The sequence below is a fragment of the Phoca vitulina genome, unplaced genomic scaffold, assembly GCF_004348235.1.
Source record: "Phoca vitulina isolate PV1807 unplaced genomic scaffold, GSC_HSeal_1.0 scaffold10, whole genome shotgun sequence".
NCBI classification, from domain to species: Eukaryota; Metazoa; Chordata; class Mammalia; order Carnivora; family Phocidae; genus Phoca; species Phoca vitulina.
Genome location: NW_022589713.1, coordinates 458,614 through 486,569, shown reverse-complemented (window position 1 = coordinate 486,569; position 27,956 = coordinate 458,614).

Genomic DNA, 27,956 nt, shown 5'->3' with positions numbered 1-27,956 from the left:
ACTCCATTTAGGGCATCCAGTAATTAGGATTAATTTCTATCCTGGTATTCAATTAATATAATTAATATGGTATATTGTGACTTGGTCTGAGGATATGAATTGAAGTGTTTCTCATTTCACAATATGAATTTGGGGGTTGAGGTGGGTTTGGGTAGGGCTTGGGATGTATGATTTTAGGCCTGGGGATATCCATGAGTTTGACTGGATTCCACTTGCCTCGTTGGTGAGGGAATCTTTAAGCTCCAGTCCTAACCTTATTTCTCAACCTTATTGTTCATTATTTCCAATGGAAGGATTTGCTCAGCCAGGTTGACTTCTCTCTGGCAACAGAGAGTTAGTCAGTCATTCCCACCTTGACAGCTTTGCCCATAACTTCTCCTTCTCCTTCAGGGAGGTAATTCCTAATAAACCCCAGTGAAGTCCTGATACTTCATAAACCTTTCTCTATTCATGCTCCCTCCTCTTAGATCCAAAAGCATCTGCTGTCTTTACTACTTTATTCACTCATTCATTCATTCCACAAATATTTTGAATCTTCTGTATCCAGGCAATAAGACAGATGCTAGTTTTATTTCTATTCTTATTTTCTAGTGGGAAAGATGGACTCTAAAAAAATAATTACACAATTAAGTATTTAATTATTATTGTCATAACTCTGAAAAGGAAAAAAACTGGACATAAGAAGATCCTACTCATTTGGCTTGTTTGATACTAACTTTAGGGAAAGAAGATAGGCACTAGGCACATATTATCTCATTCCAACCCTCCAACAGCCTTATGCATGAGATAATGTTACCATTTTTCAGAAGAGGAGCCAGGGGCTAGCCAAAGTAAAGGAATGTCATCTTGCTAATAAGTAGTGGAAATGAAATTCAACTATTGCCTTTCAGAGCCTATGTACCTATTTGTTATTCTTGTAGGTGAGATTCTTAACTCCCTCAGTTAGAGTGTATGAAGTTTGAAGACAGGAACTTCACCTTGTACCTTGCTTAACATGCTGCCTTACTAATAAGATCTCAGTGGCCAACTGGCTACCTGACTAAATTAAATTATTAAATGAAATAATAGTTGTATGGTAGCTTGAGGGATATAGGGGCCAATCTAGGAAAAAGATATGACCACAGAAGGAATTTAGGGGCTGATCTAGGAAAAGATAGGACACAAGCTTTATTGGTGCTTGGACAGTGTTGCAGGAGAAGGAAAGTCCTCATATCCAGAGGTTTATGGTGAGGGGAGGAGGGCATCTAGAAGGGGAGGAGGACAAGTGAATTCTCGGGGAGAGGGTAATTAGAAAGAGGGCTTGAACATCTGTATGACGTCCGTAAGCAGCACAGTTTGGGGCATCTTTGGGTCTGAGAGCTTTTTAGACCAGAGAGCAGTTGTTTGCAGCCTGTAGCTACAAGGCCCTGTCCTATTACTAGGTGACATCTATTGGGTCACATTTTATGGGGTATGCAAAACAGACAGGCTCTGAATGGCTAAAAATTTGCTAGTTTGGGCTAATTTTAAAATAATTGAAAGTGTTAAGATTTGAGTTTGGCACTGGTGGACTTTTGAGCTAATGGATCTCAGTCTGCAGGGAAGAAATAAACAGCCTAGTAGTCAAAGCACTGAGACCATCTTAAGCTCATTTATATAACATAGTAAAATGTGGCCCACATATTCTCCTGAAACTCAGACTTAGGCTAATTTGGTGGATACTTTTGTGAGAGGAGTTACTCATTCCTGCTGTTGATTGCCAACAGCACCAAAAATTGTATTTTTATAAATGTACTTACCTAAGGAAAGGCTTTGGCAGTTATGAGCTCGGCTGGTTCCTGGCCTTGCCATCTTTTATGATTATTCACTGGAGACTAAATGAAGGAGGAAGTGAAATAATTGTGGGCACTGAAGGAAGCTCTTGAGGTGTGAGTGGTAGACAGAGTACTGGAACAAGATTTGGTTGTAAAAGATTAATCTTCAAGTTGTTATCTATTTTATTTCTTGGCTTCTGCACACTTTTCTCTGTTTCAGGACCTTTAGTAGGACAATGCACTTGGCTTTAAAACTATAACCTTCTACCCTTTCAAACTATTCTTTCTCAGTCTTCCTTCTAGAAGGTTAAGGTATTCTGGCTTTGATAGCTGAGTGTTACTCCATCATGTTATTGATGTTGCATTAAGAAATCTTCCCAATCTTTATCTTGTGTTTCTTCTGAGAGACATTAGAACTCAAGAAAGACAATAGTGAAGCATTAATAGCTATCCCTCTGTGTTGAAATAGTCATTGGTTCTATAAACAAAAGCATTACCTGAGTGCTGATCATTTCAGTCTTGTTCCTCACTCCTCTAAGAATTCCTAAGGATCCCTACCCACCCCTCAAAAAAAGTTAGATGGAAGAATTTAATTTGTATGAACTTGCTAAACTGCTGATAAACAAAGATTTCTTCATATTACAGGCAGTGGACGTAATTGTATTGCTGAACGAAAACTAAAATGTTCATCATCTGGATGTTAGTTAATTCTTTATGTCATTAGTATTTAGAATACTCCATAGTCTTTACTTATGAGCATTTTCTAGTAAATAAAAATGGTATCTATTGGGCATCACTTAATACACTATTCATTTTGGAAATAGGACTAGACTAGTTCCTTGGAAAGGATTTGAGATGATGTGGTATGGCTCAGCCATGTGGCTTGAGTAGGCAAAGAGTTCTTTTCTCTCAAATTCATCATCTTATACTCATTAATCATATTTCATTTTCTTCCTGTTCAGCCCAAAACTTTCTCTTCATTTTCCTTCTCCTCCCTTTCTCTCCTTTTCATATTAACTTCCTTCCTCCTAGTCATCTTCTGTCCTGAAATTCACATACCTAATCTCAAAGTTAGTGGTTCAACATCTAAAAGAAGAGAATGGTCAGTGCTTATCCTTTCCTTTTTTTTTTTTTTCCTAAGATTTTATTTATTTATTTTTTGGCAGAGAGAGACAGTGAGAGAGGGAACACAAGCTGGGGGAATGGGAGAGGGAGGAGCAGGCTTCCTGCTGAGCAGGGAGCCCAAGACCCTGGGATCATGACCTGAGCCGAAGGCTGATGCTTAATGACAGAGCCACCCAGGTGCCCCCATCCTTATCCTTTCAATATATTAAAGTGACAAGGGTGGTGGCTACTGGGGGATGGGAGTGAGGAATGGGAATGGAGGGCATGGGGAGGATTAAGAGCTACTGTATTTTTCCTTTTCCAAACAAGGCCTATTGTGATAAATTATAGAAAAATCAAAATACCTGGGTTTCTCTTTCATTACATGACAAGTAGATTCTCATAGACTTCTACATGGGAGCAGGGTGAGATCACCAAGGACAAGAGTGAGATTGAGAAAGGAACAAAACATAGTAGGCTGGACCTTTAAAGACTGCCAATAACTAACTGAGATAAGTAGAGCAGAGAGAGTCACAAAAGGAAACCTCGGAGATGCAGACCAGGAAAGCATGAGGTCATGGAAACAAGGGAAGGGAGTACTAGCAGGGGTCAACAAAGGGTCAAGGGCTGCTGAGCCATCAAGCATTCTAAGCTTAGAAATGCCTTCATTCCATTAGCTACATGGAAGTCCTTGGTGATTTTGCTGAGAAAGTTCAGAGATATAATGAACAGAAGACTGATTGGAGTGTATTGAGACAGAGACAGCTGATGTGGTCATTTACACTCATTTCTTTCATTCTAAGATCCACTTTTCCCCCCTTCCTCTCCAACACTTAGATATTTCAGGAGGTATCTTATAATGGCTCTCAAGGATGCCTGCCAGCATCCAGGTGCAGTAATGGGTTTGGAAAACTTGTTAAGGCCTTGGGCATGTGTAGATACAGCCTGGGCAGAACCTTTTCAACCATTTATGACTTCAGCTGAACTCTGGGATCTGATAGCACCACAGTCTACTGATTTTTTTTTTTTTTTTTTTAAAGATTTATTTATTTATTTATTTGAGAGAGAATGAGAGACAGAGAGCATGAGAGGGAGGAGGGTCAGAGGGAGAAGCAGACTCCCTGCTGAGCAGGGAGCCCGATGTGGGACTCGATCCAGGGACTCCAGGATCATGACCTGAGCCGAAGGCAGTCGCTTAACCAACTGAGCCACCCAGGCGCCCAGTCTACTGATTTTTGAGTTAAATTCCTATATTTAGCTGTGGATTAAAATGTCTTTGAAAAGGATGAGAGGATGAGAGGATGTGAGGCAGCATTGAATTCAAGCATTATTAGATACCAGAAGTTGCTAATGCTGACAGTGACATTGAAGGCTGTGGAAATGGCCAAATCCCCAATTTTAGGTTGCAGATTTTCAAAGCTAGGAGTTTGGAGAGATGATTTGTGCTCTTGAACACCTATCTGTTAAACACATCTGGCTAACTTTCAAGGGAAGCTATTTAGTACTACATTAAATATACTTTTTAAAATGAAATTAAAATAACATACCTTATTCATATAATGGCACTCTTATTTTGAGCCTAAGTTTTCCCATCTAGAGATTCTGAATTACTTTTAGCCATTTTCTAACAGTTATTTTTAGCCTCAGGAAGACATGCTAATTTTTGTAAGCTAAGCCTAAGACTTTGATTTCTTCATCACATATAAGGTTTAGCATATAGTTTTTTCATAGAGTAGTCTTTTCTATACAATGATGAACTTTACAGGCTAATATTTGTTAAAGATTTTTTTTAAATTTACTTTTTAATTTAGGTATAACTTACATATAGCAAAGGACACAAATCTTATATGTATAGCTGACAATTTATACATATGCATATACATGTGTAACCACACTCAGATCAAGATGTAGAACATTTTTGGCACCCCAGAAGTCTCCCTACAAAGTAATTGCTATTCTGATGTTTTACCACCATAGATTAATTGTGGCTATGTAAATTTAAGGATACTGTAGTTTCCGTTTTGCATGTAAGAAGCTTAGAAGTTGCTACTCCATCCTAACACTATATAAAAAGCTGAGCAGGCTGAAAAATAACAATTCTTGTAGGATCTGTAAGAGAAGTGAGGTCAGAGGGGCAAACTTTTGCCTTATGATTGGGGAAATGGACAGAGGAATACAAGAAATCATGGTTTATCAGAGCAGAGACTCATGAGTGGAGACTGCAGTGGGACCAGTGCTGGGGTAGAAAAACCTAAACTGTAAGGGACAAATTGTTGGACGCTCAGTGTGGACAGTTCAGAGCTAAAAACCCCAGAGGGGCCAGATATAGGGGGCATTCACAATATTCTGAGTTTTATCTCCAGCTCCATCGGGTTCTTATTGTGAATATCAGAGAAAAATCCCTTTATGCTTCTAGCAAGGGAGGGGAAGAGGAACTATTTTGAAATATTTCAGAGCATCCTATTCTTCTTTTTTTTTCTTAAAGATTTTATCTTTATTTGAGACAGACAGAGAGAGAGAGAGACAGAACACAGGCAGAGGGAGAAGCAGGCTCCTCGCTGAGCAAGGAGCCCAATATGGGACTTGATCCCAGGACCTCAGGATCATGACCCAAGCCGAAGTCAGACGCTTAACCGACTGAGCCACCCAGGTATCCCCAGAGCATCCTATTCTTAACAAGACCTGACCTTAAGAGAAACTGTTTTACTGGGGCCTAACCTTCTGGATCGGTATCAGAGCCTAAATGACCCGGGAGCAGGGAAATACTGAACTTTAGCCCATTATAGTCATCCTGTTCCACCTAAGGGGGAACAAAGAAATCTGAACATTTGTGAAGTTTACAGTCCAGAGGTATAGGCTCCCTAAGAGACTGAGACCTAATCATACAGCTATAGAAAACTTCTCCCCTAACACCTCACCACCACATTACTAAAGTCTGTTTATAGTGGTTCCTTTTGCCCAGTACATCTTGTCTGGCTATTAAGAAAAGAATTACAAGGCATACCAAAAGGCAAACAGCACAATTTGAAGAGACAGAACAAGCATCAGAACCAGACATTGTAGGGATGTTGGGATTATCAGACCGGGAATTTAAAACAACTATGATTAATATGCTAGGGCTCTAATGGAACATATAAGAACAGACGGGCAATGTAAGCAGAGAGAAGGAAATCCTAGGAAAGAACCAAAAAGAAATGCTATAGATAAAAAACACTGTAACAGAAATGAAAAATACCTTTGATGGAATTATTAGCCAACTGGATACAGTTGAGGAAAAAATCTCTGAGCTTGAGGGTATATCAGAAGAAACCTCCAAAACTGAAAAACAAAAATAATAAGGACAGCAACAACAAAACAAACAAGCAAAAAAAAAAAAAAAAAAAAAAAAAGAAAGAAAAAGAAAAAAAGAACTAGAACAGAATATTCAAGGACTGTGGGACAACTTCAAAAGGTATAACATATTAACACATGCGTAATGGGAATATCAGAAGGAGAAGAAAGAGAAAAAGGAACAGAAGAAATATTTGAAACAATTATGACTGAGAATTTCTCCAAATAAATGTCAAACACCAAACCACAGATTCAGGAAGCTAAGAGAGCACCAAGCAGTATACTTTCCCCAAAAAACTATACCTAAGCATATCATTTTCAAACTACAGAAAATTAAAGATAAAAAATCCTGAAAGAAGCCAGAAGGGGGAAAAATCCCTTACCTATAGAGGAAAAAAGATAAGAATTATATCCTACTTCTCAGAAAACAGGTAAGCAAGAAGAGAATGAGTGAAATATTTAAAATGTTAAGAGAAAAAAAAACACCAATCTAGAACTCTGTGAGACAAAAATTGAGATTTATTGCCAGTAGACCTGCCTTGTAAGATATATTAAAAGAAATTCTTCAGAGGGGAGGAAAATGATAAAGGTTAGAAACTCTGATCTACATGAAGAAAAGAAAGAACATCGAAGAAGGAATAACTGAAGGTAAATTAAAAAAATTATTTTTCTTATTTTTTTTTAATTTTATTTTTTTCCGTTATGTTAGTCATCATACATTACATCATTAGTTTTTGATGTAGTGTTCCATGATTCATTGTTTGCATATAACACCCAGTGCTCCATTCAATACGTGCCCTCCTTAATACCCATCACTGGGCTAACCCATTCCCCCACCCCCCTCCCCTCTAAAACCCTCAATTTGTTTCTCAGGGACCATAGTCTCTCATGGTTCGTCTCCTGCTCTGATTTCCCCACCTTCATTTTTCCCTTCCTACTATCTTTTTTTTTTTTGCCTTCGTCTTTCTTTTTTTAATTTAATTTTATTATGTTATGTTAGTCACCATACAATACATCATTAGTTTTTGTTGTAGTGATCCATGATTAATTGTTTTCATGTAACAACCAGTGCTCCATGCAGTATGTGCCCTCCTTAATACCCATCACTGGCCTAATCCATCCCTACACCCCCCTCCCCTCTAAAACCCTCAGTTTGTTTCCCAGAGTCCGTAGTCTCTCATGGTTCATCTCTCCCTCCGATTTCCCCCCCCTTAATTTTTCCCTTCCTTCTCCTAATGTCCTCCATGCTATTCCTTATGTTCCACAAATAAGTGAAACCATACAATTGACTTTCTCTGCTTGACTTATTTCACTAGCATTCCTCCAGTCCCATGCATGCTGATGGAAAAGTTGGGTATTCATCCTTTCTGATGGCTGGGAAATATTCCATTGTATATATGGACCACATCTTCTTTATCCATTCATCTGTTGAAGGGCATCTCGGCTCTTTCCACAGTTTGGCTATTGCGGACATTGCCGCTATGAATGTTGGGGTGCATATGGCCCTTCTTTTCACTACATCTGTGTCTTTGGGGTAAATACCCAGGAGTGCAATTGCTGGGTCATAGGGTAGCTCTATTTTTAAATTTTTGAGGCACCTCCACACTGTTTTCCAAAGTGGCTGTACCAACTAGCATTCCCACCAACAGTGTAAGAGGATTCCCCTTTCTCCACAACTTCTCCAACATTTGTTGTTTCTTGCCTTGTCAGTTTTTTCCATTCTAACTGGTGTAAGGTTGTATCTCAATGTGGTTTTGATTTGAATTTTCCTGATGGCTAATGATGATGCACATTTTTTCATGTGTCTGTTAGCCATTTGTATGTCTTCTTCGGATAAGTGTCTGTTCATGTCTTCTGCCCATTTTTTGACTTGATTATTTGTTTTTTGGGTGTTGAGTTTGAGAAGTTCTTTATAGATCTTGGATACCAGCTCTTTATCTGTAGTGTCATTTGCAAATATCTTCTCCCATTCTGTGGGTTGCCTCTTTGTTTTGTTGACTGTTTCGTTTGTTGTGCAGAAGCTTTTTATCTTGATGAAGTCCCAAAAGTTCATTTTTGCTTTTGTTTCTCTAGCTTTTGGAGATGTATCTTGAAAGAAGTTGCTGTGGGCGATGTCAAAGAGGTTACTGCCTATGTTCTCCTCTAGGATATGGATGGATTCCTGTCTCACATTGAGGTCTTTCATACACTTTATCTTTGTAAATGGTGATAGAGAATGGTCGTTTCATTCTTCTGCACGTGGCTGTCCAATTTTCCCAGCACCATTTATTGAAGAGACTTTTTTCTATTGCATATTTTTTCCTGCTTTGTCAAAGATTATTTGACCATAGAGTTGAGGGTCCATATCTCGGCTCTCTATTCTGTTCCATTGGTCTATATGTCTGCTTTTTTGCCAGTACCATGCTGTCTTGGTGGTCACTGCTTTGTAATATAGCTTGAAATCTGGCAACATGATGCCCCCAGCTTTGTTTTTTTCCACATTTCCTTGGTGATTCAGGGTCTTTTCTGGTTCCATACAAATTTTAGGATTGTTTGTTTCAGCACTTTGAAAAATGTCATTGGAATTTTGATCGGGATGGCATTGAAGGTATAGATTGCTCTGGGTAGCATAGACATTTTAACAATGTTTATTCTTCCCATCCATGAGCAGGGAATGTTTTTCCATCTTTCTGTGTCTTCTTCAATTTCTTTCATGAGTGTTCTGTTGTTTCTAGAGTATAAATCCTTTACTTCTTTGGTTAGGTTTATTCCGAGGTATCTTATGGTTTTTGGTGCTATTATAAATGGAATCATTGCTCTAATTTCTCTTTCTACAGTTGAATTGTTAGTGTATAAGAAAACAACTGATTTCTGTGCATTAATTTTGTATCCTACCACATTACTGAATTGCTGGATGAGTTCTAGTAATTTGGGGGTGGAGTCTTTTCGGTTTCCCACATAAAGTATCATGTCATCTGCGAAAACAGAGAGTTTGACTTCTTCTTTGCCAATCTGAATACCTTTTATTTCTTTTTGTTGTCTGATTGCTGTTGCTAGGACTTCTAGTACTATGTTGAACAACAGTGGTGAGAGTGGGTGTCCTTGACGTGTTCCTGATCTTAAGGGAAAGGCTCTCAGCTTTTCCCCATTGAGGATGGTATTCGCTGTGGGTTTTTCATAGATGGATTTTATGAACTTGAGGATGTTCCCTCTATCCCTATACTCTGAAGAGTTTTAATCAGGAAAGGATGCTGTATTTTGTCAAATGCTTTTTCTGCATCAATTGAGAGGACCATATGGTTCTTCTCCCTCCTCTTATTAATGTGTTCTATCACATTGATTGATTTGCAAATGTTGAACCACCCTTGCACCCCGGGGATAAATTCCCCTTGGTCCTGGTGGATGATCCTTTTAATGTATTGTTGTATCCTATTAGCTAGGATTTTGTTGAGAATTTTGGAATCCATATTCATCAGGGATATCAGTCTGAAATTCTCCTTTTTGTTGGGGTCTTGCCTGGTTTGGGGATTAAGGTAATGCTGGCCTCATAGAATGAGTCTGGAAGCTTTCCTTCTATTTCTATTTTTTGAAACAGCTTCAGGAGAATAGGTATTATTTCTTCTTTGAATGGTAGAATTCCATAGGGATTCCATCAGGCCCTAGACTCTTGTTTTTTGGAAAGTTTTTGATCACTGCTTCATCTTGTTACTGGTTATTGGCCTATTCAGGTTGTCAGTTTCTTCCTGTTTCAGTCTTTGGAGTTTATAGTTTCCAGGAAGGCCTCCATTTCATCCAGATTGCTCAGTTTATTGGCATATAGTTGTTGATAATAATTTCTAATAATTGTTTCTATTTCCTTGGTGTTAGTCATGATCTCTCCCCTTTCATTCATAATTTTATTAATTTGGGTCCTTTCTCTTTTCTTGGATAATTCTGGCCAGTGGTTTATCGATCTTATGAATTCTTTCAAAGAACCAACTTCTAGTTTTGTTGATTTGATCTACTGTGTTTCTGGATTCTAATTCATTGATCTCAGCTCTGATCTTAATTATTTCTCTTCTAATGCGTGGCCTAAGCATCGTTTGTTGCTTTCTCTGTAGTTCTTTAAGGTGTAGAGTTAGTTGGTGAATTCGGGATTTTTCTATTTTTCTGAGTGAGGCTTGGATGGCTATGTATTTCCCCCTTAGGACCGCCTTTGCAGTGTCCCATAGGTTTTGGACCGATGTGTTTTCATTCTCATTGATTTCCATGAATTGTTTAAGTTCTTCTTTGATTTCCTGGTTGACCCAAACATTCTTGAGCAGAGTGGTCTTTAGCTTCCAAGTGTTGGAATTTCTGCCAAATTTTTTCTTGTGATTGAGTTCCAGTTTTAAAGAATTGTGGTCTGAGAATATGCAGGGAATAATCTCAGTCTTTTGGTATCGGTTGAGACCTGATTTGTGACCCAGAATGTTGTCTATTCTGGAGAAAGTTCCATGTGCGCTCGAGAAGAATGAGTATTCTGTTGTTTTAGGGTGGAATGTTCTGTAAATATCTATGAGGTCCATCTGGTCCAGTGTATCATTCAAAGCTCTTGTTTCCTTGTTGATTTTCTGCTTAGATGATCGGTCCATTGCTGAGAGTGGAGTCTTGAGGTCTTCTACAATTAACGTATTGTTATCAATATGACTATTTTGGTTAACAGTTGGCTTATGTAGTTGGCTGCTCCCATGTTGGGGGCATAGATACTTACACTTGTTAGATCTTCTTGTTGGATAGACCCTTTAAGAATGATATAGTGTACTTCTGTGTCTCTTATTACAGACTTTAGTTTAAAATCTAATTTGTCTGATATAAGAATTGCTACCCCAGGTTTCTTTTGAGGTCCGCTGGCATGGAAGATGGATCTCCATCCCTTCACTTTCAGTCTGGATGTATCTTTAGGTTCAAAATGAGTCTCTTGTAGACAGCATATGGATGGGTCCTGTCTTTTTATCCAATCTGCAACCGTGTGCCGTTTTATGGGAGTGTTTAGGCCATTCACATTGAGAGTGATTATTGAAAGATATGAATTTATTGTCATCATGTTGCCTGTGAAGACGTTGCTTTTATAGATTGTCCCTGTAAATTTCTGTTGTATATCACTCTTGGGGTCTTTCTCCTTTTATAGAACCCCCACCCCTTAATATTTCTTGCAGGGCCGGGTTAGTGGTCACATATTCTTTCAGTTTCTGCCGGTCATGGAAGCTCTGCATCTCTCCATCCATTCTAAATGAAAGCTTTGCTGGATAAAGTATTCTTGGCTGCATGTTCTTCTCATTTAGTACCCTGAATATGTCTTGCCAGGCCTTTCTGGCTTGCCAGGTCTCTGTGCATAGGTCTGACGTTATTCTGATGTTCCTCCCTCTGTACGTAAGGAATCTCTTCCCCCTAACTGCCCTTAAGATGGTTTCCTTGGTTCTAAGATTTGTGAGTTTTACTATTACATGCCGGGGTGTTGGCCTGTTTTCGTTGATTTGGGGAGGGGTCCTCTCCGCCTCTAGGATGCAAATGTTTGTTTTATTCCCCAGATTAGGGAAGTTCTCAGCTACGATTTGCTCAAATACATCTTCTAGTCCTCTCTCTCTCTCTCCACTCCCTCCGGGATTCCAATTATTCTGACATTGGAACGCTTCATGGTGTCACTTATTTCTCTGATTCTATTTTCATGGATTCTGAGTTGTTTTTCCCTGGCCTCCTCTTTTCCCTTTTTATCTATTATATTGTCTTCCAGGTTGCTTATTCGTTCTTCTGCCTCACTTACCCTAGCTGTTAGATTATCTAGATTGGATTGGATCTCATTGATAGCATTTTAAGTTCTGCCAATTCAGCTTTCATTTCTGCCCTTAGAGACTCTATGTTGCCATTAATAGATTTCTCCATTCTAGCCATTGTCTTCACAATTGCTAGCCTGAATTCCATCTCCGACATCTTGGTTATATCTGCATCCATTTGTAAATCTGCAGCATAAGTCATAATCTCTGAGTCTTTTCTATTTTGGGGGTTCCTCTTCCTAGTCATTCTGTTGATGGGTGTTTGAGGGAATGTATAGAGTCCAAATTATTGACCAGAACCCAAGCAAGATGCACCTGTTTTCTTGGGACTTTAGGGTTGCTGGCCTCTTGTTTTCCCAGCCTGTCTTCTGGGGGAGGGTCCTGCTGCGCTGTTACTCAGGCAACCCTGTTTGGGCGGAGTTGCCCTGCGCCCGTGTGGTGGGGGACGGGCTCAGCGGGAATCAGTTTTTGGGGCTTTTGTTTTCTGGCGGCTTTCCCTGGCAGCTTTCTGCATCTCTTCCGTGAGTCAGAGAAGAAGAGACCGTTTCCAACCCTCTGCCTCAGGGGAGAGAGATCGCAGTCTGTTCTTCAGTGAGCTCTCCAGGCCACACAGTCTCCGTTTCTATCTATGCTGCTATAAACTGCAGTGGCCTGGGTTGTGCGCCCCTCCGCAATACTCCCAGTCCTGCCTCCAGGTTGGGGCATGTCTCTACTGTTTGTGCTTCTAAAACCGCCAACCGCTCCCAGTTTGCGCGCACGTGACTCCGCCACTCCGGGTTTCCATCCCGGGGGCTGCAGTTCGCATGCGCGACCCCGCCACTCCGGGTTCCCACCCCGGGGGCTGCCCTAAAATCCTGTCCCTGCCGCTACCAGTCTGCGAGTCTGTGGCTGTCTGCAGCGCACGAGGCTGTCACTCACCAGGGTGTAGGATCCCCACGGCCAGGCACCCTCCTGCTGTCATTTATCCTCCGATATCTGCCCACAGAATCACGGCTCTCCGCTTCGTATCTCAAAACCAACCGCCTGCGATGTTCTGTTTGTAGAGATCCAGATCTTCTTACATCTCAGGCTGGTTTCGTGGGTGCTCAGAGTGGTCTGGTAGATATCTAGCTCATTTCTGGGGACCAGTTGAACTAGGGTGCCCTACTCCTTTGCCACCTTTCCCCCTCCCCTCTTCTTTTATACTTTTCATTTTGCAGTCATATTCCATCCCTTCATCTATTTACCCTTATTTTTGTACATACATAAGTTTTTCTTTTTTAAAAATTTTGGGAGGTAGTTTCTTCTAAGAGACCAAAATATGCTCAAAATCTAGTGTGTGGCACTGATCTATTCAACAGCCTGATCATATTTGATCACATTCTTTTTCTTTCTTTCTTTCTTTCCCTTTCTTTTCCCCCAGTTTCAGGTCTCTTCTGATTTGTTTAGTGTTTATTTTTCTGGAGTCGTTGTTACCCTGTTAGCATTTTCTTCTCTCATTCATCTATTCTCCTTTGGACAAAATGACAAGACGGAAAAACTCACCTCAAAAAAATAGAACAAGAGGCAGTACCGACTGCCAGGGGCCTAATCAATACAGACATTAGGAAGATGTCGGAACTAGAGTTCAAAATGACAATTTTAAAGATACTAGCGGGGTTTGAAAAAAGCATGGAACATACTAGAGAATCTCTTTCTGGAGAACTAAAAGAACTAAATCTAACCAAGTCGAAATCAAAAAGGCTATTATGAGGTGCAATCAAAAATGGAGGCTCTAACTGCTAGGATAATTGAGGCAGAAGAGGGAATTAGTGATGTAGAAGACCAAATGATGGAGAATAAAGAAGCTGAGAAAAAGAGAGATAAACAACTACTGGATCACAAGGGCAGAATTCAAGAGATAAGTGATAGCATAAGACGAAACAATATTAGAATAATTGGGATCCCAGAAGAAGAAGAAAGAGAGAGAGGGGCAGAAGATAGATAGGGGAGGGAAACAGTCATCAAAATCCAGGAGGCACAAAGAACGCCCCTCAAAATCAACAAAAATAGGTCAACACCCCGACATCTAATAGTAAAACTTACAAGTCTCAGAGACAAAGAGAAAATCCTGAAAGCAGCTCGGGACAAGAGGTCTGTATCCTACAATAGTACAAACATTAGAAAGGCAGCAGACCTATCCACAGAGACCTGGCAGGCCAGAAAGGACTGGCATGATATATTCAGAGCATTAATGAGAAAAATATGCAGCCAAGAATACTATATCCAGCTAGGCTCTCATTGAAAATAGAAGGAGAGATAAAAAGCTTCCAGGACAAGCAAAAACTAAAAGAATTTGCAAACACGAAACCAGCCCTACAAGAAATATTGAAAGGGGTCCTCTAAGCAAAAAGAGAGCCCAAAAGCAACATAGACCAGAAAGGAATAGAGACAATATACAGTAACAGTCCCCTTACAGGCAATACAACGGCACTAAATTCCTATCTTTCAATAGTTACCCTGAATGTAAATGGGCTAAAGGCCCCAATCAAAAGACATAGGGAATCAGATTGGACTCATCGATTTGCTGCCTGCAAGAGACTCATTTTAGACCCAAAGACACCCCCAGATTGAAAGTGAGGGAGTGGAAAACCATTTACCATGGCAATGGACACCAAAAGAAAGCTGAGGAGACAATCCGTATATCAGACAAATTACATTTTAAACCAAAGACTATAATAAGAGATGAGGAAGGACACTATATACTACTTGAAGGGTCTATCCAACAAGAAGATCTAACAATTGTAAATATCTATGCCCCTAACATGGGAGCAGCCAATTATATAGGCCAATTAATAACAAAATCAAAGAAACACATCAACAACAATACAATAATAGTAGGGGCCTTTAACAACCCCCTCACTGAAATGGACAGATCATGTAAGCAAAAGATCAATAAGGAAATAAAGGCTTTAAATGACACACTGGAGCAGATGGACTTCACAGATATATTCAGAACATTCCATCCCAAAGCAACAGAATACACATTCTTCTCTAGTGCCCATGGAAATTCTCTAGAATACATCACATCCTGGGTCACAAATCAGGTCTCAACCAGTACCAAAAGATTGGGATCATTCCCTGCATATTTTCGGACCACAATGCTTTGAAAGTAGAACTCAATCACAAGAGGAAAGTCAGAAAGAACTCAAATACATGGAGGCTAAAGAGCATCCTACTAAAGAATGAATGGGTCAACCAGGAAATTAAAGAAGAATTAAAAAAAATTCATGGAAACAAATGAAAATGAAAACACCACTGTTCCAAATCTTTGGGATGCAGCAAAGGCAGTCCTAAGAGGAAAGTATATAGCAATACAAGCCTTTCTCAAGAAACAAGAAAGGTCTCAAATACACAACCTAACCCTACACCTAAAGGAGCTGGAGAAAGAACAGCAAATAAAGCCTAAACCCAGCAGGAGAAGAGAAATAATAAAGATCAGAGCAGAAATCAATGAAATAGAATCCAAAAGAACAGTAGAACAGATCAACGAAACTAGGAGCTTGTTCTTGGAAAGAATTAACAAGACTGATAAACCCCTGGCCAGACGTATCAAAAAGAAAAGAGAAATGACCCAAATAAATAAAATCATGAATGAAAGAGGAGAGATCACAACCAACACCAAAGAATTACAAACAATTATAAGAACATATTATGAGCACCTATATGCCAGCAAATTACATAATCTGGAAGAAATGGATGCATTCCTAGAGATGTATCAACTACCAAAACTGAACCAGGAAGAAATAGAAAACCTGAACAGACCCATAACCACTAAGGAAATTGAATCAGTCATCAAAAATCTCCCAACAAACAAGAGCCCAGGGCCAGATGGCTTCCCAGGGGAATTCTACCAAACATTTAAAGAAGAATTAATAGCTATTCTTCTGAAACTGTTCGAAAAAATAGAAATGGAAGGAAAGATTCCGAACTCATTTTATGAGGCCAGCATTACCTTGATCCGAAAACCGGACAAAGACCCCATCAAAAAAGAGAATTACAGACCGATACTCCTGATGAACATGGATGCAAAATTCGCACCAAAATACTAGCCAATAGGATCCAACAGTACATTAAAAGGATCATTCACCACGACTAAGTGGGATTTATTCCTGGGCTGCAAGGTTGCTTCAATATCTGCAAATAATCAATGTGATACAATACATTGATAAAACAAAGAAAAAGAACCATATGATCCTCTCAATAGATGCAGAAAAAATAATTGACAAAGTACAGCATCATTTCTTGATTAAAACTCTTCAGAGTGTAGGGATAGAGGGTACATACCTCAATATCATAAAAGCCATCTATGAAAAACCCACAGCGAATATCATATTCAATGGGGAAAAACTGAGAGCTTTTCCCCTAAGGTCAGGAACAAGGCAGGAATGTCCACTATCACCACTTCTATTCAACACAGTACTAGGAGTCCAAGCCCCAGCAGTCAGACAACAAAAAGAAATAAAAGGCATCTAAATCAGCAAAGAAGAAGTCAAACTCTCACTCTCTGCAAATGATATGATACTTTATGTGGAAAACCCAAAAGACTCCACCCCAAAACTGCTAGAACTCATACAGGAATTCAGTAAAGTGGCAGGATATAAAATCAATCCACAGAAATCAGTGGCATTTCCATACAACAACAACAAAACAGAAGAAACAGAAATTAAGAAGGGAGTTGATCAAATTTACAACTACACCCAAAACTGTAAGATACCTAGGAATAAATCTAAGCAAAGAGGCAAAGAATCTGCATTCAGAAAACTATAGAACACTCATGAAAGAAATTGAGGAAGACACAAAGAAATGGAAAAACGTTCCATGCTCATGGATTGGAAGAACAAATATTGTGAAGATGTCAATCCTACCTAGAGTAATCCACACATTTAATGCAATCCCTATCAAAATACCATCCACTGTTTTCAAACAAATGGAGCAAATAATCCTAAAATTTGTATGGAACGAGAAAAGACCCCGAATAGCCAGAGGAATGTTGATAAAGAAAAGCAAAGCTGGTGGCATCACAATTCCGGACTTCAAGCTCTATTACAAAGCTGTCATCATCAAGACAGTATGGTACTGGCACAAAAACAGACACATAGATCAATGGAACAGAATAGAGAGCCCAGAAATAGACCCTCAACTCTATGGTCAATCAATCTTTGACAAAGCAGGAAAGAATGTCCAGTGGAAAAAAAACAATCTCTTCAACAAATGGTGTTGGGAAAATTGGACAGCCACAAGCAGAAGAATGAAACTGGACCATTTCCTTACACCACACACAAAAATAGATTCAAAATGTATGAAAGACCTCAATGTGAGACAAAAAATCATCAAAATCCTAGAGTAGGACACAGACAGCAACCTCTTCGACCTCGGCCGCAACAACTTCTTCCTAGAAACATCACCAAAGGCAAGGGAAATAAGGTCAAAAATGAACTATTGGGACTTCATCAAGAAAAAAGGCTTTTGCACAGCAAAGGAAGCAGTAAACAAAACCAAAAGACAACCGACAAAATGGGAGAAGATATTTGCAAATGACATATCAGATAAAGGGCTAGTATCCAAAATCTATAAAGAACTTTTCAAACCCAACACCCAAAGAACAAATGATCCAATCAAGAAATGTGCAGAACACATGAACAGACATTTTTCCAAAGTTACATCCAAATGGCCAACAGACACATGAAAAAGTGCTCAACCTCACTCAACATGAAGGAAATCCAAATCAAAACCTCAATGAGATACCACCTCACACCAGTCAGAATGGCTAAAATTAACAACTCAGGAAATGAGAGATGTTGGCGGGGATGCGAAGAAAGGGGAACCCTCCTACAGGGTTGGTAGGAATGCAAGTTGGTGCAGCCACTCTGGAAAACAGTATGGAAGTTCCTCAAAAAGTTGAAAATAGAGCTACCCTACGACCCAGCAATTGCACTACTGGGTATATACCTCAAAGATACAAAATGTAGTGATCCGAAGGAGCACCTGCACCCCAATGTTTATAGCAGCAATGTCCACAATAGCCAAACTATGTAAAGAGCCAAGATGTCCATCAACAGATGAATGGATAAAGAAGATGTGGTATATATATACAATGGAATATTATGCACATATCAAAAAAAAAAAAAAAAAAACCAAAATCTTGCCATTTGCAACAACATGGATGGAACTGGAGGGTATTATGCTAAGCGAAATAAGTCAATCAGAGAAAGACAAGTATCATATGATCTCACTGATATGAGGAATTCTTAATCTCAAGAAACAAACTGAGGGTTGCTGGAGTGGTTGTGGGTGGGAGGGATGGGATGGCTGGATGATGAACACTGGGGAGGGTATGTGCTATGGTGAGCACTGTGAAATGTCTAAGACTGATGAATCACAGACCTGTACCTCTGAAACAAATAATACATTGTATGTTAAGGGGGAAAAAAAAAAAAAGGAGATAGAAAAAGATGGTGGAGGAGTAGGGAACCTTATTCCAACTGGTCCCCGGAATTGAGCTGGATATCTAGCAGACCACTCTGAACACCCATGAAATGAGGCTGAGATGTAAGAAGACAGATTTGGATCTCTACAAACAGAATATTGCAGGCGGTTGGTTTCGATATACGAATCAGGGAGCCGTGATTCCGCGGGCAGATATCGGAGGATAAACGGCAGGGGGAGGGAGCCGTCAGGATCCTACACCACTGATGAGTGATAGCCTCCCCCATTGGGGATAGGGCACAGACTCGCAGATCGGTAGCAGCAGGGAAAGGACTTTAGGGCAGTACCCCAGAGTGAAACTGGAGCGGCAGGGCTGTATATGTGAACTGGGGTGGCTGGTGGTTTTAGAAGCACAAAGGACAGAGACATGCCACGACCTGGAGGTGAGGACTGGGAGTGCTGCTGAGGGGCGCACAACCCAGGATGCTGCAGTTTATAGCAGCACAGACAGAAACAGAGATAGTGTGGCCTGGAGAGCTCACCGAAGAACAGACTGTGATCTCTCTGCTCTGAGGCAGAGGGTTGCAAACACTCTCTTCTGCTGTCTCGGAAGAGACGTGGAGAACCACCAGGGAAACCTGCCAGAGAACAAAATCCCCCCAAAAATGGTTTTCACTGAGCCCATCCCCTGCCACAGGGGGCAGGGCAACTCTGCCCAAACACAGTTGCCTGAGTAACAGTGTGGCAGGCCCCTCTCCCAGAAAACAAGCTGGGAAAACAAGAGGCCAGCAACCCTAAAGTCCCTAGAAAACAGGTGCACCTTGCTTGGGTTCTGGTCAATAATTTGCACTCTATATATTCTCTCAAACACCCAACAACAGAATGACTAGGAGGAGGAACCCCAAAATACGAAAGACTCAGAGATTATGACTTATGCCACAGATTTACAAATGGATTCAGATATCACCAAGATGCCGGAGATGGAATTCAGGCTAGCAATTGTGAAGACAATGGCTAGAAAGAAGAAATCAACAAATGGCAACATAGAGTTTCTAAGAGCAGAAATGAAAGCTGAATTGGCAGAACCTAAAAATGCTATCAGTGAGATCCAATCTAATCTAGATAATCTAACAGCTAAGGTAAGCGAGGCAGAAGAACGAACTAGTGACCTGGAAGACCATTTAATAGATAAAAAGGGAAAAGAGGAGGCCAGGGAAAAACAACTCAGAATCCATGAAAATAGAATCAGAGAAATAAGTGACACCATGAAATGTTTCAATGTCAGAATTATTGGAACCCCGGAGGGGGAGGAGAGAGAGAGAGGACTAGAAGGTATATTTGAGCAAATCGTAGCTGAGAACTTCCCCAATCTGGGGAATGAAACAAACATTAGTGTCCTACAGGCAGAGAGAACCCCTCCCAAGATCAAGGAAAACAGGCCAACAACCCGGCATGTAATAGTAAAACTCACAAATCTTAGAACCAAGGAAACCATCTTAAGGGCAGTTAGGGGGAAGAGATTCCTTACGTACAGAGGGAGGAACATCAGAATAACGTCAGACCTATGCACAGAGACCTGGCAAGCCAGAAAGGCCTGGCAAGACATATTCAGGGTACTAAATGAGAAGAACATGCAGCCAAGAATACTTTATCCAGCAAAGCTTTCATTTAGAATGGATGGAGAGATGCAGAGCTTCCATGACCGGCAGAAACTGAAAGAATATGTGACCACTAACCCGGCCCTGCAAGAAATATTAAGGGGTGGGGGTTCTATAAAAGGAGAAAGACCCCAAGAGTGATATACAACAGAAATTTACAGGGACAATCTATAAAAGCAACGTCTTCACAGGCAACATGATGACAATAAATTCATATCTTTCAATAATCACTCTCAATGTGAATGGCCTAAACACTCCCATAAAACGGCACACGGTTGCAGATTGGATAAAAAGACAGGACCCATCCATATGCTGTCTACAAGAGACTCATTTTGAACCTAAAGATACATCCAGACTGAAAGTGAAGGGATGGAGATCCATCTTCCATGCCAGCGGACCTCAAAAGAAACCTGGGGTAGCAATTCTTATATCAGACAAATTAGATTTTAAACTAAAGTCTGTAATAAGAGACACAGAAGTACACTATATCATTCTTAAAGGGTCTATCCAACAAGAAGATCTAACAAGTGTAAGTATCTATGCCCCCAACATGGGAGCAGCCAACTACATAAGCCAACTGTTAACCAAAATAGTCATATTGATAACAATACGTTAATTGTAGAAGACCTCAAGACTCCACTCTCAGCAATGGACCGATCATCTAAGCAGAAAATCAACAAGGAAACAAGAGCTTTGAATGATACACTGGACCAGATGGACCTCATAGATATTTACAGAACATTCCACCCTAAAACAACAGAATACTCATTCTTCTCGAGCGCACATGGAACTTTCTCCAGAATAGACAACATTCTGGGTCACAAATCAGGTCTCAACCGATACCAAAAGACTGAGATTATTCCCTGCATATTCTCAGACCACAATTCTTTAAAACTGGAACTCAATCACAAGAAAAAATTTGGCAGAAATTCCAACACTTGGAAGCTAAAGACCACTCTGCTCAAGAATGTTTGGGTCAACCAGGAAATCAAAGAAGAACTTAAACAATTCATGGAAATCAATGAGAATGAAAACACATCGGTCCAGAACCTATTGGATACTGCAAAGGCGGTCCTAAGGGGGAAATACATAGCCATCCAAGCCTCACTCAAAAAAATAGAAAAATCCTGAATTCACCAACTAACTCTACACCTTAAAGAACTAGAGAAAAAGCAACAAACGATGCCTAAGCCACGCATTAGAAGAGAAATAATTAAGATTAGAGCAGAAATCAATGAATTAGAAACCAGAAACACAGTAGATCAGATCAACGAAACCAGAAGTTGGTTCTTTGAGAGAATTAATAAGATTGATAAACCACTGGCCAGACTTATCCAAAAGAAAAGAGAAAGGACCCAAATTAATAAAATTATGAATGAAAGGGGACAGATCACGACTAATACCAAGGAAATAGAAATAATTATTAGAAATTATTATCAACAACTATATGCCAATAAACTGAGCAATCTGGATGAAATGGAGGCATTCCTGGAAACCTATAACCTGCCAAGACTGAAACAGGAAGAAATTGACAATCTGAATAGGCCAATAATCAGCAACGAGATTGAAGCAGTGATCAAAAACCTCCCAAAAAACAAGAGTCCAGGGCCTGATGGATTCCCTGGGGAATTCTACGAAACATTCAAGGAAGAAATAATACCTATTCTCCTGAAGCTCTTTCAAAAAATAGAAAGAGAAGGAAAACTTCCAAACTCATTCTATGGGGCCAGCATTACCTTAGTCCCCAGACCACGCAAAGACCCCATCAAAAAGGAGAATTTCAGACCGATATCCCTGATGAATATGGATTCCAAAATCCTCAACAAAATCCTAGCTAATTGGATCCAACAATACATTAAAAGGATCATCCACCACGACCAAGTGGGATTTATCTCCAGGATTCAAGGATGGTTCAACATTTGCAAATCAATCAATGTGATAGAACACATTAATAAGAGGAGGGAGAAGAACCATATGGTCCTCTCAATTGATGCAGAAAAAGCATTTGACAAAATACAACATCCTTTCCTGATTAAAACTCTTCAGAGTATAGGGATAGAGGGAACATTCCTCAAGTTCATAAAATCCATCTATGAAAAACCCACAGCGAATACCATCCTCAATGGGGAAAAGCTGAGAGCCTTTCCCTTAAGATCAGGAACACGTCAAGGATGCCCACTCTCGTCACTATTGTTCAACATAGTACTAGAAGTCCTAGCAACAGCAATCAGACAACAAAAAGAAATAAAAGGTATTCAAATTGGCAAAGAAGTAGTCAAACTCTTTGTTTTAGCAGACGACATGATACTTTATGTGGGAAACCGAAAAGACTCCACCCCCAAATTACTAGAACTCATCCAGCAATTCAGTAATGTGGCAGGATACAAAATCAATGCACAGAAATCAGTTGCTTTCTTATACACTAACAACGCAACTGTAGAAAGAGAAAATAGAGAAACGATTCTATTTATAATAGCAACAAAAACCGTAAGATACCCTCGAATAAACCTAACCAAAGTGGTAAAGGATCTATACTCTAGGAACTAGAGAACACTCATGAAAGAAAGTGAGGAAGACACAAAAAGATGGAAAAATATTCCCTGCTCATGGATGGGAAGAATAAACATTGTTAAAATGTCTATGCTACCCAGATCAATCTATACCTTCAATGGCATCCCGATCAAAATTCCAATGACATTTTTCAAAGTGCTGAAACAAACAATCCTAAAATTTGTATGGAATCAGAAAAGACCCCGAATCGCCAAGGAAATGTTGAAAAGGAAAAAGCTGGGGGCATCACGTTGCCTGATTTCAAGCTATATTACAAAGCTGTGATCACCAAGACAGCATGGTACTGGCACAAAAACATATAGACCAATGGAACAGAATAGAGAACCCAGATATGGACCCTCAACTCTATGGTCAAATTATCTTTGACAAAGTGGGAAAAAACATGCAATGGAGAAGGGACAGTCTCTTCAATAAATGGTGCTGGGAAAATTGGACAGCCACGTGTAGAAGAATGAAACTCGACCATTCTCTAACACCATTTACAAAGATAAAGTGCATGAAAGACCTCAATGTGAGACAGGAATCCATCCAAATCCTAGAGGAGAACATAGGCAGTAACCTCTTTGACATCGCCCACAGCAACTTCTTTCAAGATACATCTCCAAAAGCTAGTGAAACAAAAGCAAAAATTAACTTTTGGGACTTCATCAAGATAAAAACCTTCTGCACAGCAAAGGAAACAGTCAACAAAACAAAGAGGCAACCCACAGAATGGGAGAAGATATTTGCAAATGACACTATAGATAAATGGCTGGTATCCAAGATCTATAAAGAACTTCTCAAACTCAACAGCCAAAAAACCAGTAAGTCAAAAAGTGGGTAGGAGATATGAAAAGATACTTCTCTGAAGAAGACATACAAATGCCTAAGAGACACATGAAAAAATGTTCATCATCATTAGCCATCAGGGAAACCCAAATCAAAACCACATTGAGATACCACCTTTCAGCAGTTAGAATGGCAAAAATGGACAAGGAAAGAAACAACAAATGTTGGAGACGTTGTGGAGAAAGGGGAATCCTCTTACACTGTAGGTGGGAATGCAAGTTGGTACAGCCACGTTGGAAAACAGTGTGGAGGTTCCTCAAAAAGTTAAAAATAGAGCTACCCTATGACCCAGCAATTGCACTACTGGGTATTTATCCCAAAGACACAGATGTAGTGAAAAGAAGGGCCATATGCACCCCAATGTTCATAGCAGCAATGTCTGCAATAGCCAAACTGTGGAAGGAGCCAAGATGCCCTTCAACAGATGAATGGATAAAGAAGATGTGGTCCATATATACAATGGAATATTACTCAGCCATCAGAAAGGATGAATACCCAACTTTTACATCAAAATGGATGGGACTGGAGGAGATTATGCTAAGTGAAATAAGTCAAGCAGAGAAAGTCAATTATCATATGGTTTCACTTATTTGTGGAATATAAGGAATAGCATGGAGGACATTAGGAGAAGGAAGGGAAAAATGGGGGTGGAGAATTGGAGGGAGAGATGAACCATGAGAGACTATGGACTCTGAGAAACAAACAGGGTTTTAGAGGGGAAGGGGGGAGGGGAATTGGTTAGCCCAGTGATGGGTATTAGGGAGGGCACATAGTGCATGGAGCCCTGGGTGTTATATGAAAACAATGGATCATGGATCACCACATCAAAAACCAATGATGTATTGTATGGTGACTAACATAACATAATAAAATTTAAAAAAAAGTATAAAAGATTTTATAAAAGGAATTGATAAGAAGTTGGTTGAATAAAAGAAAGAAGAGAATTTTAAAAATTACAAAAGAAAATGGGGGGGACAGAATGTGATCAGGCAGGCCACTAGAACAAAGCCATGCACTAGAGACTTAGGGTATATTTTGGTCTGTTAGAAGAAACTGTATCCCAAAGTTTTAAAGAGAGAAAAACACATGTATACAAAAATAAGGTTAACTACAATGAAGGGATAGAATATGACTCTAAAAATGAAAATTAAAAAAGATTTAAAAAAATTGATAAGATGTTGGTGAAAAATGGGAAAAAGAAAAATTAAAAAAAAAATAGAAAATGTCAAAAATAAAAAAGTTTAAAAAATTAACTTTGAAAGACTAAAGCATCATGGGAAAAAAAAGCCATGAATTCCATGTGCTGTATTCCCCTAGCGCTGGTATTTTGCCTGTGTCATTGATTGGTAAACTTGGTCTTGGGTGGATGTTCTTGCTGATCATCTGGGGGAGGTGCCTGTTGCATTAATTTTCGAATGTCTTTGCCTGAGGTGGAATTGCCCCGCCCTTGCCAGGGGCCAGGCTCAGTAATCTGCTCAGGTTTGCCCTCTGTAGCTTTTGTTCTCTGAAATCTTTCTGTACAGCTTTGGAGGGCGAGAATGAAAATGGCAGCCTCCCATCTGTGGTCCCAGAGGAGCCGAGAGCTGGCGCCCCACTCCTCAGTGAGCCCTCATAGAAAAGCAGTCAATCACTCCTGTCTCCCTGGTCTCTGGCCGCAGTCTGTGCTCACCTGGCCTGTGACCGAGTGTTTCCATCTCTGGCACACGACCCTGTTTGGAGTCTCCAAACCCAGCAGATTCCTGTGGTGTGCTCCGGCGCCTCTCCTCCCGGGGGAGGAAGGGAAGTCTCCTTGGATCTGCCCCTTGTTGGGTCCCTGCTTAAAGAGCAGTGGCCCAACCGTGTCGTGGATCGGTTTATGGCAACCCCCAGCTGAGAGCCTGCTCCTTGGCTCTGTCTTTGCAGCTGGCTTCCCCGCTCCGATAGCTGGGAGCTCTGCCATACTCAGGCACCCCCGTCTTTCGGTGACCCCTAGGGTCCTGAGACCACACGGTTCTAGGGCATGTTCCACCCCTTACTTAGGCAGTGGAGTGACGTCCCTCAGCAGAGCAGACTTCTAAAAGTTCCGATTTTGTGCTCCAGTGCTCTGTCATTTGCCAGTAGCCGGCTCCCTCCCCCATGGTTTGTCTTCCCAAATATCGTCTCGGATTCACTTCTCTGCACGTCCTACCTTTCAGAAAGTGGTCGCTTTTCTGTTCAGAGAGTTGCTGCTATTCTTTTCTTTTAGCCTCTGTTGAGTTTGTAGGTGTTCAGAATGGTTTGATACCTATCTAGCTGAATTCCTGGGACCAGACGAAATTTAGGTCTCCTCCTCCTCCTCCTCCATCTTGCTCCTCCCTCTATTTTTCTTATTCTTAATTCATCTAACAGATAACAGGGTAACAGTTGGGAGTAATAATAACAATCTATTTGATTATGTATTCTTATGTATATATCTTATTTATCTGTAAATGCATATGTATGCTTATATGTAAGTTAAATGAATGACAGTGATGAAACCGAAAGGGAGGGAGGAATTAAGATTATTTTTTTATTATAGTGTATACTACTTGTGAAATGGTACAGTGTTACTTGTGCTTGGATTAGTTATAAATGTATATTGCAAACTCTAGGACAACTGCTAAAAAAATTAAAAGGGAAGTATACCTGATATTTTAAAAAAGGAGAGAAAATGAAATCATTATAAAATTCTCAGAGAGACAAACCATAAGACACTCCTAACTATAGGGAACAAACTGGGAGTTGCTGGAGGCGAGGTGGGTGAAGGGATAGGGTAATTTCGTGATAGGCATTTAAGGAAGGCACTTAATGTAATAAGCACTGGGTGTTATATGCAACTGATGAATCACTAAACTCTACCTCTGAAACTAAAAAAAGAAAATTCTCATTTAAAAAATTTAAAAAAACAACTAAGTACACAACTACTGAGAAATTAGCTCAGAAAAGAAATAATTCTTGTTTGTTCCTATATACAAAATGTCTCATTCCAAGGAAGGAAGAAAAAGGGTAGAACATATTTCTATATGGCCATCAACCTCTAACCTGACCAGGAGCTGATAGCTTATGCCCTAATACCAGGGGAGCCCTGGGCAGCCTGGGCTTGATATCCCTCTCCAGAAAAAAAAAAACAAAACAAAAAAACAGAGCAGAGACACCAGCTACCAACTGAATTATTTTCATAAGAACAAATAAATGGCACCCTCATGTTTGTGTGTTAAAAATAAAAATTAAAACCACAAATAGCAGAAAAATAGTAGAAGACAAAAATAGAAACAAAGAGCAAAGGCAATCAGTTGGAAAAAGTAACAAACATAGTAGATATCAATCCACCTATTCAATAGTCACTTTGAACGTCAGTGGTCTAAATGCACCAATTAAAAGAGATTGTCAGAGTGGATCAAAAAATGAGACTCAACTATATGTTGTCTACAAAACCCCACTTTAAATATAAGACACATATAGATTAAAAGTAAATGGATACATATACCATGCAAACTCTAATTTAAAGAAACCAGGAGTAGGTATATTAATGTCAGACAAAGCAGAGTTGAAAGCAAGGGAAGTTATTAGGAATAAAGATGGGCATTACATAATGATAAAGGAGTTGACTCACTGAAAAGACTAACAATCCTTACTGTGTATGCACCTAACAGCATCAAACTACATGAGGCAAAAACTGATAGTACTATAGGGAGAAATAGATAAATCCACAATTATAGTTGGAGACTTCAATACCTCTCTACTAGAAATGGAAAGATCCATCAGAACAGATCCAGATGATCAGTAAGGACATAGTTGAACTCAAGAGCACCATCAGTCAACTGTATATATTTGACATCAATGGAGTACTTCCTTCAGCAATGGCAGAATACAGAATTTTCTCAATTTCATATGGAACATTACCAAGATAGACCACATTCTGGGCCATAAAACACACCTTAACACATTTAAAAGAACAGAAGTAATACAGTGTCTGCTCTCAGACCACAATGGAATTACACTAGAAATCAATAACAGAAAGATAACTAGAAAATCCCCCAGATAGGTGGAGATTAAACAACACATTTCTAAATAACACATAGGTCAGAGAAGAAATTTCAAGAAAAATTAAATAACATTTTGAACTAAATGAAAATGAAAATACAATTCATCAAAATGTGTGGGATGCAGCAAAAGCAGTGCTTAGAGGAAAGTTTATAGCATTCAGTGCATATATTAGAAAAGTAGAAAGATCTAAAATCAATAATCTAAGTTTCATTAGGAATTTTGGGAAAGTAGAAAAAGAGTAAAATAAATCTAAAGTAAGTAAAAAACAGCAAAGGAAACAATCGACAAAACTAAAAAGCAACCTACAGAATGGGAGAAAAATATTTGCAAATGACATATCTGATAAGGGTTAGTATCCAAAATATATAAAGAACTTATCAAACTCAATACCCAAAAATCAAATAATCCAA